The following is an 18495-nucleotide window of genomic DNA, read 5'->3' as shown; positions in this document are numbered from 1 at the left end:
AGGACCCCAACAGATAAGAAAATCCATGGTTGCTCAAGTCCCTTGTAAAATGGCATGCTATTTGCATATAATATACATCCTCTCAAGCACTTTAAATCATCTCTAGATTACTTGTAACACCTAGTGCAATGTAAATGCTTTGTAAATAGTGGTTATATTGTATTGTTACATTTGATTTTTTTAATTGCCGTATTCTTACTTTTTATTTTTATTTTATTTTTTTTTAATGTTTTCAGTCCATGGTTGGTTGAATCTGTGGATGTGGAACCTGCAGATGCAAAGGGGCCTATTGTACAGGGTCTATAGACTTTATTATTGAGCCTGAGCTTTTATACAAGTAATTATCTAATGTGTGATAAGATAATGCTGGAACTAGAGGCCAGGCATGCTGACTCATGCCTGTAATCCTAGCACTTTGGGTGGCCAAAGCGGGCAGACTTTGGCCTCAGGAGACAGAACTCCTGAGGTCAGCAGTTCGAAACCAGCCTGACCAACATGGTGAAACCATGTCGCTACTAAAAATACCAAAAAATTAGTCAGGCGTGGTGGTGGACACCTGCAATCCCAGCTACTTGGGAGGCTGAGGCAGGAGAATTGCTTGAACCCAGGAGGCGGAGGTTGCAGTGAGCCGAGATCATGCCACTGCACTCCAGCCCGGGCGACAGAGCAAGACTCCATCTCAAAAAAGAAAAAAAAAGAAGATAATGCTGAAACTAGAAATAGAGTATATACTATCATACAATTGTACAAATGTACAAAACCATAGTGTCTGTTGCCCCATGATTGCAATATACATTTATTCAGCCTTAAATGTGTGCTTACACTACAACAAAAAGTAACATATGATGACCTTCCAAAAAGTGAACATATATTTATTCTAATGACTTAAGGACTTGAAGGAAAAGTTTTTTGTCACTGAAGTTTGCAAAAGAAACATTTCTCTGTAGTTCACAATATCTATATTTTGTTGTTTTGTGGATGTATTTAAATGGATAAATGGGCAAAAAGTGAGCAAATATATTACTGCATCTATACTAGATGCCGCACTGGATGCATATGCATTTTTTTTTTTTTTTTTTTTTTGAGACAGAGTCTCACTCTGTTGCCCAGGCTGGAGTGCAGTGGCCGGATCTCAGCTCACTGCAAGCTCTGCTTCCCGGATTTACGCCATTCTCCTGCCTCAGCCTCCCGAGTAACTGGGACTACAGGCGCCCGCCACCTCGCCCGGCTAGTTTTTCATATTTTTAGTAGAGACGGGGTTTCACCGGGTTAGCCAGGATGGTCTCGATCTCCTGACCTCGTGATCCACCCGTCTTGGCCTCCCAAAGTGCTCGGATTACAGGCTTGAGCCACCGTGCTCGGCCGGAAGTCTTAACTTCATTTTATAGATGAGAAAAAAGCTCAAAGGTGAAAGTAATTTACCAAAGTACATAACAGGTGGCGGAACCTTGATTCAGATCCAAGTTTTTAGAGTTCAAGTCCAGTTTTTTTCATATAATTCTCAGTGATTATAATAAGATCTTATTCTAAAATTTGTCTTTGTATTTTTATAAGGGAGTAATTGCTATCAATCCTACTGCTTTCTGGATCGGCAGCCATAAACATTGACTATATGTAGTATTTGTTCCTCCTGGAACTAGGTAATAAAAGTGGCATAGTGAATAGACATATTATCTTCTGCTCACAACGTTCTACTTTATTCTTATAAATATAATCTTAGCATTCTTTGTTGTTGTTGTTGTTGTTTGAGACAGTCTCACCCTGTCGCCCAGGCTGGAGCACAATGGCGCAATCTCGGCTTACTGCAACCTCCACTTCTCAGGTTCAAGCAATTCTCCTGCCTCAGCCTGCCAAGTAGCTGGGATTACAGGTGCCTGCCACCACACCCCGCTAATTTTATGTATTTTTTATGTATTTTTAGTAGACACGGGGTTTCACCATGTTGGCCAGGCTGCTCTCAAATTCTTGACCTCAGGTGATCCACCTTGGCCTCCCGAAGTGTCGGGATTACAGGTGTGAGCCACTGCACCTGGCTTAATGTTAGCATTCTTAATGAAGACTTAAAGTACATAAGCCATGAGTTTTTTGGTCAACCAATAAATAGTTATTTATTAGTGTCTACTCAGTGCAAAGCACCTTTCTAGGGATTCTGGAGAAATAAAGAGATTATAATTTAGGGAAGGAGATAAATTAAGAGGTTAATTTTAAAAATGATAACTGCACAGTTGAAGAGATGTCACAAGCCAAGAACAATGGCACAAATGGTAGTGCTAAAGAAGTTCTTGGTCATGGTGCCACGTGCCTGTAATCCCAGTTACTTGAGAGGCTGTGGCAGGATGGTTGTTTGAACCAAGGTGTTCAAGACTAGCCTGAGCAACATAGCAAGTCCCCATCTCAAAAAAAAAAAAAAAGTTACAGAAAAAAATAGATTCAAATCCTAGCTAGGAAAAAAAAGGATACAGAAGTCACTAGACTGGCATATTCTATAAAAGCATAGTATGCTAGACTTTCTTACACCTCCTGCCTTTGTACCTGCTGTTGCCTCTGCCTGACCTCCTTCCCACCTACTCTTTCCCACAAACTAATTCATGAGTTTCAAAACTACTGTCTTTTTCATATCATTTCTTTTTTTTTTTTTTTTTAAGACAGAGTCTCGCTCTGTCGCCCAGGCTGGAGTGCAGTGGCCGGATCTCAGCTCACTGCAAGCTCCGCCTCCTGGGTTTACGCCATTCTCCTGCCTCAGCCTCCCGAGTAGCTGGGACTACAGGCGCCCGCCACCTCGCCCGGCTAGTTTTTTGTATTTTTTAGTAGAGACGGGGTTTCACCGTGTTAGCCAGGATGGTCTCGATCTCCTGACCTCGTGATCCGCCCGTCTCGGCCTCCCAAAGTGATGGGATTACAGGCTTGAGCCACCACGCCCGGCCTTTCATATCATTTCTAACATGGTGCTTGATGCCTAGAACATGTAGTCATCTATATATTGCCCGTTCCCAACAAACTTCCAAGCTTTTGTTAATGCTGTAATGAATGTAAACTTAAAGTTTATGAATTAGTATAAACCTAAATGTCTGAAAATAATAGACATTTACTGTATTCTTACCTCAAAATATGTTGAATCTTGCCAACATTAAATCAACACTGGTGTTCTTGCCTGTTAATTCTTCTAGGTGTTCATGAAAACTTGAAGGTTGTGTGGAGCAGAAGGAAGAGGGGGTCTGATATGCATGTTCTCCATGGCACTCCTTATCTAGAATTTCTCTAAGGCAAATGCTTATTTTACCTCCCATGTCACCAGTGGTACTTCAGCCTTTAATACTTCATGGCAAGATAGGATTGATGTTGGAATCCAACTAAATTGGACACAAATGATACAATGCAGCTTGATTATGAATGAATAAAGGACTGCAACAGGAAGAAAAAATCTTTAGGACTTGAAGATTGTAGTAACAGTAAACTCAGAAATAGCAGCATCCGACAGGACCACACAGCCCCAAAGTTTTCAGAAATGAAAAAGCTTTGTTTTTTTGTCTTTTTGTTTTCTCTCTTGGTTTTTTGGTTCTTTTGGTTTGTTTAATTTGAGACAATACCATGATTTAGTAGGCATAGTCACCTCTTCCACTCCAGGAACCAAATGCCACTCCTTACAGTTATTTTGCAATGTGGCAAGAACCGATTTTTCAATTGTATCTTTCTAGCTGTACCCTCACAGATATCTTTAGTAAAGTAATAATGGAGAACTTGTGATACATGACAAGAAGTCTTGATAAGGCACTTCACATTTTGCTTTCCGGAAAAGATAATTTAACGTTGGATACGTGGATTGTCACATTTAAATTGCTGAAGCAGTATACCAAGTTCCTTTTTTTTAATTATTTTGAGGTGGAGTTTCAGTTTTGCTCTTGCCCAGGCTGGAGTGCAATGGCATGATCTCAGTTCACCACAACCTCTGCCTCCCAGGTTCAAGCAATTCTGCCTCAGCCTCCCAAGTAGTTGAGATTACAGGTATGCGCCACCATGCCCAGCTAATTTTGTGTTTTCAGTAGAGATGGAATTTCTCCATTGGTCAGGCTGGTCTCAAACTCCTGACCTCAGGTGATCCGCCTGCCTTGTTCTCCCAAAGTGCTGGAATTACAGGCGTGAGCCACAGCACGGAGCCTCAAGTTCCCATTTTAAAGAATTTGATAGGACAATAAAGTAATTAAAATCATTACATTGTATCTACATGTTATTAAAACAGAATAGTCCTGGAGGTTTATACCATATTGATTAGTATATTTGTTTACCTTAAGCAAAGCTGAGCATGTACGGACACATTTTTTTTTCTAAATCACAAGCTGCATGTATGAGCCATGAGCCTTTGTTTCTCCTAAGTGAGTGTACATGGGAGTTTGAAGGTGGAAAGGGTCAGACAGAGGGATGAGATACTGTGCAAAAGTGAGTATTCTTACTCAGCTGACTTTGAGAGGCACAATAGTGTGGTAGTTAGCACCATACGTGCCAGAGCTAGAAACCCTACTTATTAAATATGTGACCTTAGGCAAATTGGTTTACCTCTTACAAGCCTATTTCCTCATCTGAGAAAAAAAAAGGGGAAAAATAATAAGGTTTTCCTCATTGGATTGTAATGATGAAATGAGTTAGTGTAAAGGACTTACATTATTATTATTTGACACAGGAAGTGTACAGAGACGGTGAAATCCCATCTCTACTAAAAATGCAAAAACAAAAACAAAAACAAAAATTTAGCCAGGTATGGGGGCAGGGCAGCAGAGGTTGCAGTGAGCCGAGATCCTGCCATTGCACTCCAGGCTGGGCAACAGAACGAGACTCTGTCTCAAAAAAAAAAAGAAAAGATAAATAAAACCATTTCAGCTCTCAAGAAGTTCTCAGACTAGTAAGAGAAGCAGACATGTAAATCATTAATTATAACGTAAGAATTATAGTAGAAGTATGATCTGAATGTTAGGGAAGCAGGAATATATGTACCTAACTCAGTGTAGAAGGCACACAAGGGTGTAATGAAAGGATTCCTAGGGAAAGTGTGGCCTGAGCTGGCTGGACGTGGCGACTCATGCCTGTAATCCCAGCACTTTGGGAGGCCGAGGCAGGCGGATCACGAGGTCAGGAGATCGAGACCATGCTGGCTAAGACGGTGAAACCCCGTCTCTACTAAAAATAAAAAAAAAATAAAAAAAAAATTAGCCAGGCATGGTGGCGGGGGCCTGTAGTCCCAGCTACTCCAGAGACTGAAGCAGGAGAATGGCGTGAACCCGGGAGGCAGAGCTTGCAGTGAGCTGAGATCCGGCCACTGCACTCCAGCCTGGGCCACACAGCAAGACTCCATCTCAAAAAATAAAAATAGCGGGGCGCGGTGGCTCACGCCTGTAATCCCAGCACTTTGGGAGGCCGAGGCAGGTGGATCATGAGGTCAGGACATCGAGACCATTCTGGCTAACACGGTGAAACCCCATCTCTACTAAAAATATTTTTTAAAAAAATTAGCCGGGCGTGGCGGCGGGCACCTGTAGTCCCAGCTACTCGGGAGGCTGAGGCAGGAGAACGGCATGGATCCGGGAGGCAGAGCTTGCAGTGAGCCAGGATGGTGCCACTGCACTCCAGGCTGGGAGACAGAGCGAGACTCCGTCTCAAAAAAGTGTGGCCTGAGCTGCGCATTGGAGGACAAATAAATGATGTTCTGGGAAGAGGAATGTGAATGTATATATAAAATACATTAAGTGTGAAAAACGGCATATTTGAGCCATGCCCTATTGGGGGAACTGCCAGAAATTAAGCAGGCCTGAAATTTCGGGTGTATATAAGACCGTTACGGCCTGGCACGGTGGCTCATGCTTGTAATCTCAGCACTTTGGGAGCCGAGGCAGGCGGATCACAGGAGGCTAGGAGTTTGAGACCAGCCCGGCCAACATGGCGAAACCCTGTCTCTACTGAAAATACAAAAAATTAGCCAAAGGTAGTGGCACTTGCCTGTAATCACAGTTACTCGGGGGAAGGGCTGAGGCACAAGAATCGCTTGAACCTGGGAGGCAGAGGTTGCAATGAGCCAAGATTGCACCACTGCACTCCAGCCTGGAGACAGAGCAAGACCCTGTCTCAAAACAAAACAAAAACCTGCTAGAAATGCCATTGTCCCTTCTTGTGCCCTTCCCCTAGAAAGGTCCCTTTTTTATTTTTTTTTATCCTCTTTCACTTTCTCTTTACATAACCTGGCTCAAGGCTCTTCAGCTTGCAAATGATAAGAGGTGGAAATCAAAGCCCTGATTCATCTCTCTGTCTCTAGTCTGTTCTCTTTTCTTATGCTACTTTGAAGATTTTCCATTCTTTGAATAAAATTTGTCATTATTTTACTAGGATTTTTGTGAGGGAGACTGTGCTAAGTTGCGCTTTACTAGACTAATTTTGATCATTTAGATTTTATAGAGCTAATAGGATGAGTGCAAGTAGGGGAAGATGTATTCCATATTAATTCAATTAAATATACATGTACTGAATGCAGTTGGACGTAACCATTGTGTTAGCTATTATTGAAAATACAAATCAGATTACATTTTCTGTCCTTAAGAAGCTTATATTCTAATACAGGAAATCATACAGGAAAAAATCTAATGCCAGATGGTTCGTCAAACAGCTGTCTGTTAAGCTTAGCACTAGGGCCATGTTTCTCAACTTTTATTTTCATTATCAGCCCCCTTATGGAAACTTTTTAGACCGTTTTTCCTATTCAGCACCCCACTATAAAATTTTAACACCATGGATATACCGTATATGCTTTAATGGACTGTATGTGTATCTATGCTTTGCATATAAAACATACTTTTTTTCATACCCTCCCAAAACAATTTTTTCCCCTTGGGGAATAATACTGCTCATGTTGAAAGCGTGTACACTAAACTAGAGTTATGATTTCTGAGGTCTAAGATTGGGAGTAAAATTCTAGTTTCAGGATTTTAGTAAATATATAACCATATATTGCAATTTAGAAATTAAATTTTCTGAGTTCAGATAAAATGCACAGCACTGTCAGCATCAGATCAAAAAATAAAATAATTGCATAAGCACATACTTGTGTGGCTAAGCTCAGGGTTGTCACATTGTGCAACTTCAGGAGAGTATATTTACAGTATAGTCTGTGTGATGGGAAGGAAAGGAGGGAATGAAAAATAATTTGAAATTATAACCGTGATATGATTAAAAGACAAAATCAAATTAAAGTTTTCTTGACATTCTTATCTTGTGCAGAATTATGTGTTTGTCTTTTGCAATATATAATTAATTCTCTGTGAATGTTTAAGTCACCCACATATTAATTTACATAAGGCCAAAAATGTATTCCAACCAGAACATTCACAGAATATACACACTTATTTTATTCTTGAATATAGAGCTAAGAACATGAATGTTGTACTAATTTTTACTCCATAAAGACAATATAAATCAGTTTTATCAAAGCTTAAGTACCCACCCTAGGACAAAAATAAATTATTCTGACCTATATGCCAAGGAACTAAAGGAGATCTCTAGCCACCAAAAAACCTGTGAGGAACTGAATTCCTACCAGATAACCGAAAGCCTTGACTTAACAGCCTATCAGGATCTTCATTCTGCCAACAACCATGTAAGCAAACTTGGAAGTGAATCTTCCTGCAAACAAAATTGCAGCCCTGGGCAAGACTTTTGTTTGCATCTCTGTGAGAGATCCTGAAACAGAGAACCCAGCTAAGCCACACCCACATTCTGACCCGTGGATACTCTGAAATAATAAATGTTCACTGTTGTTTTTTGTTTGGTTGGTTTTGTGTGTGTATGGTTGGGATTTTTGGGTGTTCCCCTCCCCCGAGATGAGGTCTTGCTATGCTGCCCAAGCTGGTCTCTAACTCCTGGGCTTAAGCAGTACTTCTGCCTCAGCCTCCTGAGTAGCTACGATTACAAATGTGCACCATTGTGCCCTGTTGTTGTTTTTTAATTGAATTCTCCTTCACTTCCACCAAACCATCTCCTTTTAAAGATCAACTGTTCAGTAAGTACCTGAACAGTTGATAGATTCCACATACTATACACTACCATAGAACTTAGCACTTCTTTACAGCATTTATCAAATTTGCACTTAAACAGTATGTTATCTCTCTGAATTGGTAAATTACATAAGGATGAGAACATTCCTGTTGTGTTTATTACTACAAACCATATATATAACACAGTTTTTGATATTTAGAAGACATGCAATAAATAAGGTAAAAATTTATCTCCCCATTCGCTTTACCAAGTTATATCCTTGTCCTATGTTATATATAAAAATAGAATCTAGATAAAGGTCTAAAGAAAGAAAAAGTATAATTAGTAGAATAAATATTGTTTAATATGTAAATATTTTGGAGTGGGGAAAGTCTTATCTAGGATAGTACCAAAGGCAATATCTATAAAGCAAAAGATTGATAGGTATGACCATACAATTTGATATTTTCTTCTGCAAAAACAATATAAATAAAAGATACAAACTGGAAAAATACTTACAAAATATATAACATGAGGTTATTTATCCTTAATGTATAAAAGTCTTATATGAATTAATAAGAAACTCATGTACACATATTAGTGTTTTGGAGAGATGGACAGAGAACATAAACTGAAATACAAATGTCTATTAAATGACCAAAAGTTAAACTTTATTAGTAATTGAAGTGGAAATTGATAACAAGCTATCATTTCTACCTGTCAGAATAATAGAGACTTTATAAAAAACTAACACTGAGTTTCGATGGGAGAAATGCAAGGACAGAATGACTACTTATAGGAGTACAAATTGGTAGTTTTTTTAGAGGGCAATTTGTAAGTAAGAAAAACTTTTAAATGAGCATGCCCTATGATCTAGCAATAATTCTTTTTTTTTTTTTTTTTTTTTTTTTGAGACGGAGTCTCGCTCTGTTGCCCGGGCTGGAGTGCAGTGGCCGGGCCTCAGCTCACTGCAAGCTCCGCCTCCCGGGTTCACGCCATTCTCCTGCCTCAGCCTCCCAAGTAGCTGGGACTACAGGCGCCCGCCACCTCGCCCGGCTAGTTTTTTTTTTGTATTTTTTAGTAGAGACGGGGTTTCACCGTGTTAGCCAGGATGGTCTCGATCTCCTGACCTCGTGATCCGCCCGTCTCGGCCTCCCAAAGTGCTGGGATTACAGGCTTGAGCCACCGCGCCCGGCCGCAATAATTCTTTTAGCAATTTAACCTAAAAAAAATTTGTACCAAACTTTAGCTGCAAAAATGTTCAGGGAATCAACTGGTTACACAAATTGTGGCCGAGCATGGTGGCTCACACCTGTAATCCCAACACTTTAGGAGGCCAAGGCAGGTGGATCATGAGGTCAGAAGATCAAGACCATCCTGGCTAACACAGTGAAACCCCGCCTCTACAGGCAGGAGAATCGCTTGAACCTGGGAGGCAGAGGTTGCAGTGAGCTGAGATCGCACCACTGCACTCCAGACAAAGCGAGACTCCGTTTCCAAAAAAAAAAGAATTAAAACAAACAAACGAAAGAATTATATACTGAATATAAAATCAAAAACTATGTCCCCATTTAAAATGATATCGTGGAATATGAATTGACCTGGAAAGATGGTCATCGTATGTGGTTGAACAAAGAAAAAAGAGGCAAATTAATCTGTTTTAAGTATATGATTCAATGAGTTTTAATACGTTTATAGCATTTACAGAGTTGTACAGCCATCACATTCCAATTAAAATGATCTTTCTTTTCTTGCTTACCTATATTTTCTTCTGCTTCTATGCTAGGTATGTATAACTAGCCATTTTAAAAGTTAAATTCCCCCTTCAATACTGACTCCTCCAAAAAAAAAAAAAGAGGCAAATATAAAATGTCAAAATAATAGTAATGGTAGCTAAAATGTTTTCCAAAGAATGAAAAAGATAACAAGCAAATACACTTTAATTTTTGTAGAGAGATTAAATACTTGCAGAGAGATTGGAGGACCTGCTTTCAGTCGTGTAAGTGTTTCTATTTACAAAAGGGCTTTACTCTTATCCCCACCTACCCTCTCTTTCTCTGACCTTGCTGATCCTCCCAGTGTATTTTGGCTTTAAAAAGATAAGGAATTTTAGTATGGGATTTATTAAAAGTCCTAATTCAGCCTTAATTCCTAAAAGTAAAAGAAACTAGGCTTGATAAACATAAGGAAACATGAATTCAAGAAATAGATAAGAACACAAAAACACAACAGAAAATGTTAGTGGGGCACGATGGTTCACACTGTAATCCCAGCACTTTGGGAGGCTGAGGCAGGAGGATTGCTTGAGCCTAGGAGTTTGAGACCACCAGCCTGGTCAATATACTGAGACCCCATCTCTACAAAAAATTTAAAAAGTAGTGTTCACTGTGGTCCCAGCTATTCAAGAGGCTGAGGTGGGAGGATCACTTGAGCCTGGGAGATTGAGGGTACAGTGAGCTATGATCACACCACTGGACTACAGCCTGGGTGACAGAGCAAGACCCTGTTAAAAAACTGCTACTGAAATACGTTGCTTTTTCAAAGATCAATATATAATAACCAATTGTTATAGCTGTGAAAATTATACATTATATACAAATAAAAAGCACTGATTTACCACATTGGGCAAAACCACAATAATTTTCCAACTTTAAGCCACTTCTGCCATCATCAAGATATCAGATCCAAAAGTACCAGAAAAATAGGGATGCGACTTGAAATTTTCTAAAAATGTTATGCTACTCAGATACATTTTGCTTTATAGAAATAGAAGGAGAACACACATAAAATGCATATTTACCCGTGTGCCACTGTTAGAATGTAAGCTAGTGCTAGAATAAATATGAAAACATAGGAGAAGGGGTTGAAATGCCAAAGTCCTTTCATATCAGGAGACAAAAGATCAAAATATACACTTTTCAAATAACAGAATCACAGAGTGTTATGACACAGTAGTTGTTTCTACTTCAACTTATTTATGAATGAGAAAATCAGAACAAGTATGACCTGTCCATAGTGATATATTAGCTAGTTACTATCAAAAAAAAACACAAAACTCTCATCTCTTTCATCATAGTCTAGTAGTACATTTTTCTTTTTCTTTCCTTCTTTCTTTTTTTTTTTTTTTTTTTGAGATGGAGTCTCACTCTGTCGCCAGGCTAGAGTGCAGCGGTGCAATCTCGGCTCACTGCAACCTCCGCCTCCCGGGTTCAAGTGATTCTCCTGCCTCAGCATCCCGAGTAGCTGGGACTACAGACGCCCGCCACCATGTCCAGCTAATTTTTGTATTTTTAGTAGAGACAGGGTTTCATCATGTTGGCCAGGATGGTCTTGATCTCTTGACCTCTTGATCCACCCCCTCGGCCTCCCAAAGTGCTGGGACTACAGGTGTGAGCCACCATGCCCGGCCTATTTTTCTTTAATCCTTGCTTTTATAGGATACAATAGAGTAGAGGCTCTGGAGTCTAAATGCTTGATTTCAAATCCTGTGTCACCACCTAACTAGCTATGTAATTTTGGCCAAGTTACTCAATATTTTTGGATCTTATCTGTATAGTGGAGGATCTAATAGTACTCAAAATAAAAGTACAACAATTGATATATTGTATGTAAAATGCTTAATACAGTGCCTAGCACATGGTAAGCATTCAATAAACACTAGCTATTTGTTACTCAATGTAAATAAAGTTTGTTTTTTTTTTTAAAGGAGTCTCGCTCCATCGCCCAGGCTGGAGTGCTACAGCGTGATCCGGCTCACTGCAGCTTCTGCTTCCTGGGTTCAAGCGATATCCTGCCTCAGCCTCCTGAGTAGCTGGGATTACAGGAGCCCACCATCGTTCCTGACTAATTTTTGTATTTTTAGTAGAGACAGGATTTCACCATGTTGGCCGGGCTGGTTTCGAACTCCTGACCTCAGGTGATCCATGCACCTCGGACTTTCAAAGTGCTGGGATTACAGGTGTGAGTAACCGCACCCAGCCTAAATAAAGTTTTTAAATGATAACATCACGGGCAAGAGTGTGACTAAAAATACGTAAAACAAGGGGTTAAAGAAGTTGAATTTGTGTGTGGAAGCAGAGAAGAGAGAAAAGGGCATGGTGTGGAGAGGGAAATTATGAGTCAGGAAACAAACTAGATTTAATTACAGCAAGATAATCAGAAGAAAACTGGACCATAGGATAATTTTATTTTGTTTTATCTATTTATTTTTTGAAACATGGCCTCACTCTGCCTCCTAGGGTGAAGTGCAGTGGTGTGATCATGGTTCATTGCAGCCTCAAACTCACAGGCTCAAGTGATCCTCCCACCTCAGCCTCCTGAGTAGCTGCGACTACTGGCGCACGCCACTACACCCAGCTAACTTTTTAAAAATTTTTGTAGGGACAGGGTCTCACTATTACCTAGAATGGTCTTGAACTCCTGAACTCAAGTGATCCTCTGGTCTTGTTCTCCCAAAGTGCTGGGATTATAGGCATGAGCCACCCTGCCCTGGCTAAGGCAAATCTTACCATAACAATTAGTTCTTAACAAACCAACCAACAAACTACATCTGGGCATTGTGGCTCACACCTATAATCCCAGCACTTTGGGAGACTGAGGCAGGGGGATCACTTGAGGTCAGAAGTTCCAGACCAGCCTAACATGGTGAAACCTCATCTCTACTAAAAATACAAAAATTAGTCGGGCGTGGCGGTGGGCACCTGCAATCCCAGCTACTCAGGAGACTGAGGCAGGATAATTGCTTGAACCCAGGAGGCAGAGGTTGCAGTGAGCTGAGATTGTGCCATTGCATTCCAGCCTGGGCAACAAGAGCTAAACTCCATATAAATAAATATATATATATATGTATATATATATATATGTATGTATGTATATATATATATATATGTATGTATATATATATTCTAAAAGCTGGATCATATATGCTGTATAAAGTGAATTATATCACCCTACCAAACAGTTAAAGGCCAGAAAGTTTGGTTCCAGAGTCAGAGCCAAAACTGTTTCAGGTGGTAACTGCAGGCATACCCATTAACCAGTGGTAACACAAAGAGACTTTTGTCCACATATTTATAGAATTTTGTCCCCAGTTTTTATAGGGAAATTTGTTCAAGGTTACCAAAACAATGATAGCACTCTTAAGAGTTCTATGGACCCCATCTTGAACCTTTCTTCTGAGAGGGCAGTGTCCATGTAAGCTCTTTATGTGCCCTTAAAAACAGCTAGAGGTGTTAGAAATTAGAATCTTTGTAATCAATTCTTGGTTCCTCAGAATGCCCAAACAAGTAAAATTGACTGGGTTTGCAGCTGGAAGGGACTTTAGATATCCCTAATTTCACAGAAGGGAAAACTGAGGCTCCACAGGGTAAACCAACTTGCCTGTCATCAAAGTAACCAATAGCAGAGCTGGCACTAGAATTTCAGTCACCTAATTTCTAGTGCAGTACTATTTCCACTGTCAGAAGTTATTAAAATTATATATTTAAATGAGTCTTTTAAAAAAGTCAGTCCAGAGATTCCTAAGTAATTACCCAGGAGCTTGTCCTGGATTGACTGTAAAAAATTATTAGTAGTGCTTCTTAGAGATACATACCTTTGGCTCCATCTTCAGAGATTCTGATTCAGTATTGTCAGGATATGGAATCTGTATTGTTTAAAACTTTTGAGTTAATTCTCTCCATCAGCTAGGCCTGGGAAGCATTCTCTGGACCAATCATTTATCAGATGTACCAGTACCATCGATAACATTAGTACAGCTTCTGCTTGAATACCTTCAATATAAAATCTATTACATAAACAAGTCCTTGATAGTATGATACCTAAGCAAAGGAGGATGAGGACGAGGTTTAAATTCTATTTTAAACTTTAGAAGCCTCTACTCAAGTTTAGGCAAAGAAGTAGGATTTCTCCGGCAGGGCACCACAGCTCATTCCTGTAATCCCAGCACTTTGGAAGGCCGAGGTGGGCAGGTCACCTGAGGTCAGGAGTTCGAGACCAGCCTGGCCAACATGGTGAAACCCCGTCTCTACTAAAAATACAAGAATTAGCTGGGCATGGTGGCGTGCACCTGTAATCCCAGCTACTCAGGAGGCTGAGGCAGAAGAATCATTTGAATCTGGGAGGTGGACATTGCAGTGAGCCAACATTGTACCATTGCATTCCAGCCTGGGCAACAGAGCAAGACTCTGACTCAAAAAAAACAGTAGAATTTCTCCATGTCTTAATAAATTGGGCATATGTGTCAGTTTTCACATAATTTGGGGCTGTGTTAATGGAACCATGGAAATAGGCAGAATATCTGTTGAATTCAATGGTAAAACTCAGGAAGCTGGATGTAATGGTACTTTTTCATAAATTAAGACACAGTCTATGTGCTCATGCTTCTTGGCACTTGTAATTAAGGTTTCACTATCAAATACATCAGTGTACATCTCACTCTGAGGCTAGCTATATAGAGAACAAGCAACAAATCTATTATAAAAGCTATTATACAATTACTATTAGCATAGTAATATAACTTAGTTACTAATTTCAGAATTTATTTTCCCCTTCTCCTTCCTAAAGAACTTTGCTTTTGTTCAACATTTCCCCTCTCTTCCATGAATTTTATATAATTCTTTGAAGCTTACCTTATCTCTAGCCCTAGCTGTTTTATTAGGAGTAGTGAAAACATGGTATTCCTGCTTCCATGCCAATGTTTGTTACTTGCTCCAGAACTAGGCTTAAGGCAATCAGCACATAGCATTCTTATGGTGACTATCACTGGTCTGGGGGAGAATATACATTGACCAATCAAACTGAAGGGAAAGACTTACATTCAACAGTAGATGAGAGGTTTCCTTTCTCTCCACTTATACTTGAATAAGGGTACATGTTACCACTACTGCTGCTGGCAGCCATCATGTGGCCAAGAGGAAAGCCATTTAAGGATGATCCCTACACTCTGAGGAAGGCAGAGCTGAGAGAATAGCATAGAAATGGAGCCAGAGCATCGCTCTCTAGACACCCTAACCACTGGGCTTTGTTTTGCGAGATAACAAAATTCCACGTTGTTTTAGTTGGTGTGAATGAGGTCTCATTATATACAGCTGAAAATATCGTAACTATTCATGCATAAAATATATTGTGAGGTGGGCAGGGGATATGTTGGAAATCTCTGTCCTCTTAATTTTGATGCTCCAAAACTGCTCTAAAAAATAAAGTCTTCCAAAAAATACATATTGCAAGTTTCAGCCCAACAAATACTTTAGTATAATGTGACCTGCTGTAATCCTCAGACTATGGCAAAATTATATTTGGTCTAACCAATAAGTATTTGACTTGGAGTCTCTGAGTTTCTGGCTGCATCACCAAGACTTCATTCATAAGGCTATTGTCCTACCTACAAAATATGTAAACTCTTATTGAGGGACACAGTATGAGAAAGGCTCTCTAGAACCATTCAGGAGCTGTGCCATGGTGTTCGCATCAGTATATGTTACACTTAATAATAGGTAATGAGTCTGCATAAAGATTTACTTACTTATTAAGCACATGCAAAGACTGAAAGGTGAGGACATTGAGGTACAAACAGAAGTAGGGGACTGTAATGTCAAGGAAGCAGAAGGAAAAAATGTTTTGAGAAGGAAAGGATAATCAGCTGTTCAAGTGCTGCTAGAAGCTTTCTTGGAATTTCAAATGCAAGTGAGTAGGCAAGGTATTCACACATTATCAAACAAAGTTGCATACAGTAAATGTGATGTGAATTCAAAGGTTGTACGTTCTAGCTCTTTCCTACTCAAAAGAAGCATCACTTAGGAGTTGTTACAATTGCAGAACCAGCCAAGCATGGTGGCTCACACCTGTAATCAATCCATAAGAGGCCCTAGGCAGGCGGATCACTTGAGCTCAAGAGTTCAAGACTAGCCTGGGCAATATAGTGAAAGAAACTGCACCGTGCCCAGCCACAATTTCATGTTTTAACAACAAACTGATGAAGGCTGGCATTTTAGGAATTTAACCAAGTGATACACAGTATGAAGTGAAGAGAAGCAGTCTAGAAGTAAGGGGATAGGCTTGGTTTTTGTATTTTTTTAACCACTTTTGTCTTCCTTTTAATCGAAATTTTATATTTTACATACTTACATATATGCATATATAAGGATATATACATATACAATTCATATTCACCTATAAATGTATATATACATATAAAATGTATGTATATATGTATAATTCTTTTTTACCTTTAAAAATGTGTGGTGTATGGCTGGGCGCTGAGGCTCACACCTGTAATCCCAGCACTTTGGGAGGCCGAGGTGGGTGGATCACAAGGTCAGGAGATCCAGACCATCCTGGCTAACACGGTGAAACCCCGTCTCTACTAAATATACAAAAAATTAGCCGGGCAAGGTGGTGGGAGCCTGTAGTCCCAGCTACTCGGGAGGCTGAGGCAGGAGAATGGCGTGAACCTGGGAGGCGGAGCTTGCAGTGAGCCAAGATTGTGCCACTGCACTCCAGCCTGGGCGACAGAGCAAGACCCTGTCTCAAAAAAAAAAAAATGTGTATATATGTATATGTTTGTGTATACATAAATGTTATATATATACACATATATATGTGTATATATATATATGTAATGTAGTGGCCCACACCTATAATCTCAGTACGTAGGGAGGCCGAGGCAGGAGGATCACTTGAGGTCAGTAGTTCAAGATTGGTTTGGGCAACACAAGACTCTGTCCTCCTTTTATTTTTTAGATGGAGTCTCCCTCTGTTGCCCAGGAGTGCAGTGGTGCAATCTCAGCTTACTGCAACCTCTGCCTCCCAAGTTCAAGCGATTCTCCTGCCTCAGCCTCCTGAGTAGCTGGGGCTACAGGCATACTATGCCCAGCTAATTTTTGTTTTTGTAGTACCATGTTGGCCAGGTTGGTCTCCAGCTCCAGAACTCAAGTCATCCACCCACCTCGGCCTCCCAAAGTGCTGGGATTACAGGCATGAGCCACCGCTCCCAGCCTGAAGTAATTTTACTTTTATTTCCTTCACTTTAAGCCAATAATGAAATTTCACAGTAATTCCTGGGGTAGGGGGGAAGGAAGGCGGTGTTTGGAATCATTGGGGCTGTGGCCCAGTTGGCCGGCACAGATGCAGGCAGGGTGGGCCCTCACTGGGGCAGCGGAAGGAGCAGGTACTTCGCCGCCTCAGGAGCGTGAGAGCTGGCACACGGTATCCCCAGTAGCTTCCTGCTGGCCCAGCTCCATCAGGCCAGTCCCCACGGTGGCCAGTGAGGTGGTGATCAGCTCGGCTGCCTTGGAGTAGCCTTCAGCAGATATCATGGCTGCCTTTTTCTGCTGTCCAGCCTTTTCCACCACAAATCTGGCCCTCTCTGCTTCCTGCTGAGCCACCTGTTTGGCTTCCACTGCTTCTGTGAACTCCTTCCCGAAGGTCAGATGTGTCGAGGAGATATCGTCCAGGATGAGCCAAAAGGAGGCTGCTGCTCCGTAAGGTCGTCCTTCACCTGCCTGGAGACCATCTCTCTCTGGGTGATTGCTTCTGCAGCCTCAAAGCGACCCACCACCTGCTTAAGGATGTCTGTAGTGATGTGTGGCAGCACAGGCTCATCACAGCCCTCTCCGATGCTGGTGAAGACACAAGGAAGCTGGCTGGGGACAGGCAGGAAGAGGATGCACAGTAGGGTATTGACATTCTGTAAATCTTTGCTACCAGTGATGACTGGCACCTTATGTGGTCGAGAATGACAAAGGTAATTGGTTTCTGTATCCATGGGATGAGAAAGTGAGTTCGTTCCCCTATCACAGTGTCCTGTACCCCAGATCGGTCAAAGATGACAGCTCTGTGCCCAGCATCCACATTATATAAGGCAAGAGTTCATTATGCCTCCTGCAACAGCTAAGGCCAGGCCAAACTTGCCAATGGACTCAAACATTTTGGCAGCCATGTTTCCTTCTGCTGGACCCTCTCACACTTGCTTCCACTGACCTCCACATGAATTCCTCAACCACACATACAAAATCTTTTTTTTTTGAGACGGAGTCTCGCTCTGTCGCCCAGGCTGGAGTGTAGTGGCCGGATCTCAGCTCACTGCAAGCTCCACCTCCCGGGTTTACGCCATTCTCCTGCCTCAGCCTCCCGAGTAGCTGGGACTACAGGCGCCCGCCACCGCGCCCGGCTAGTTTTTTGTATTTTTTAGTAGAGACGGGGTTTCACCGTGTTAGCCAGGATGGTCTCCATCTCCCGACCTCGTGATCCGCCCATCTCGGCCTCCGAAAGTGCTGGGATTACAGGCTTGAGCCACCGCGCCCGGCCTATTTTAGCCATTCTAATAGACGTGTAGTGATGTCTCACTGTGATTTTTAATTTGCATTTTTCTAATGTCTATTGATGTTGAATATCTTTTCATGTGTTTATTTGCCATCTGTGTATCCTCTTTGGTGAGATGCCTGTTCAGGTATTTGCCCATTCTCATTGGATTGTTTCCTTTGTGTG

General features: G+C 41.1%; 1 pseudogene; it reads right to left on the bottom strand.

The window, feature by feature from the left end:
- Positions 1–17189: 17189 nt before the first annotated feature.
- On the bottom strand, positions 17190–17947 carry LOC111548275 (annotated as a pseudogene).
- Between the last annotated feature and the right edge of the window lie 548 nt (positions 17948–18495).

The sequence above is a fragment of the Piliocolobus tephrosceles genome, chromosome 6 (genome assembly GCF_002776525.5).
Source record: "Piliocolobus tephrosceles isolate RC106 chromosome 6, ASM277652v3, whole genome shotgun sequence".
Classification (NCBI taxonomy): Eukaryota; Metazoa; Chordata; class Mammalia; order Primates; family Cercopithecidae; genus Piliocolobus; species Piliocolobus tephrosceles.
Note: the sequence above shows the minus strand (reverse complement) of the source record. Positions and strands in the feature narration are given on the sequence as shown.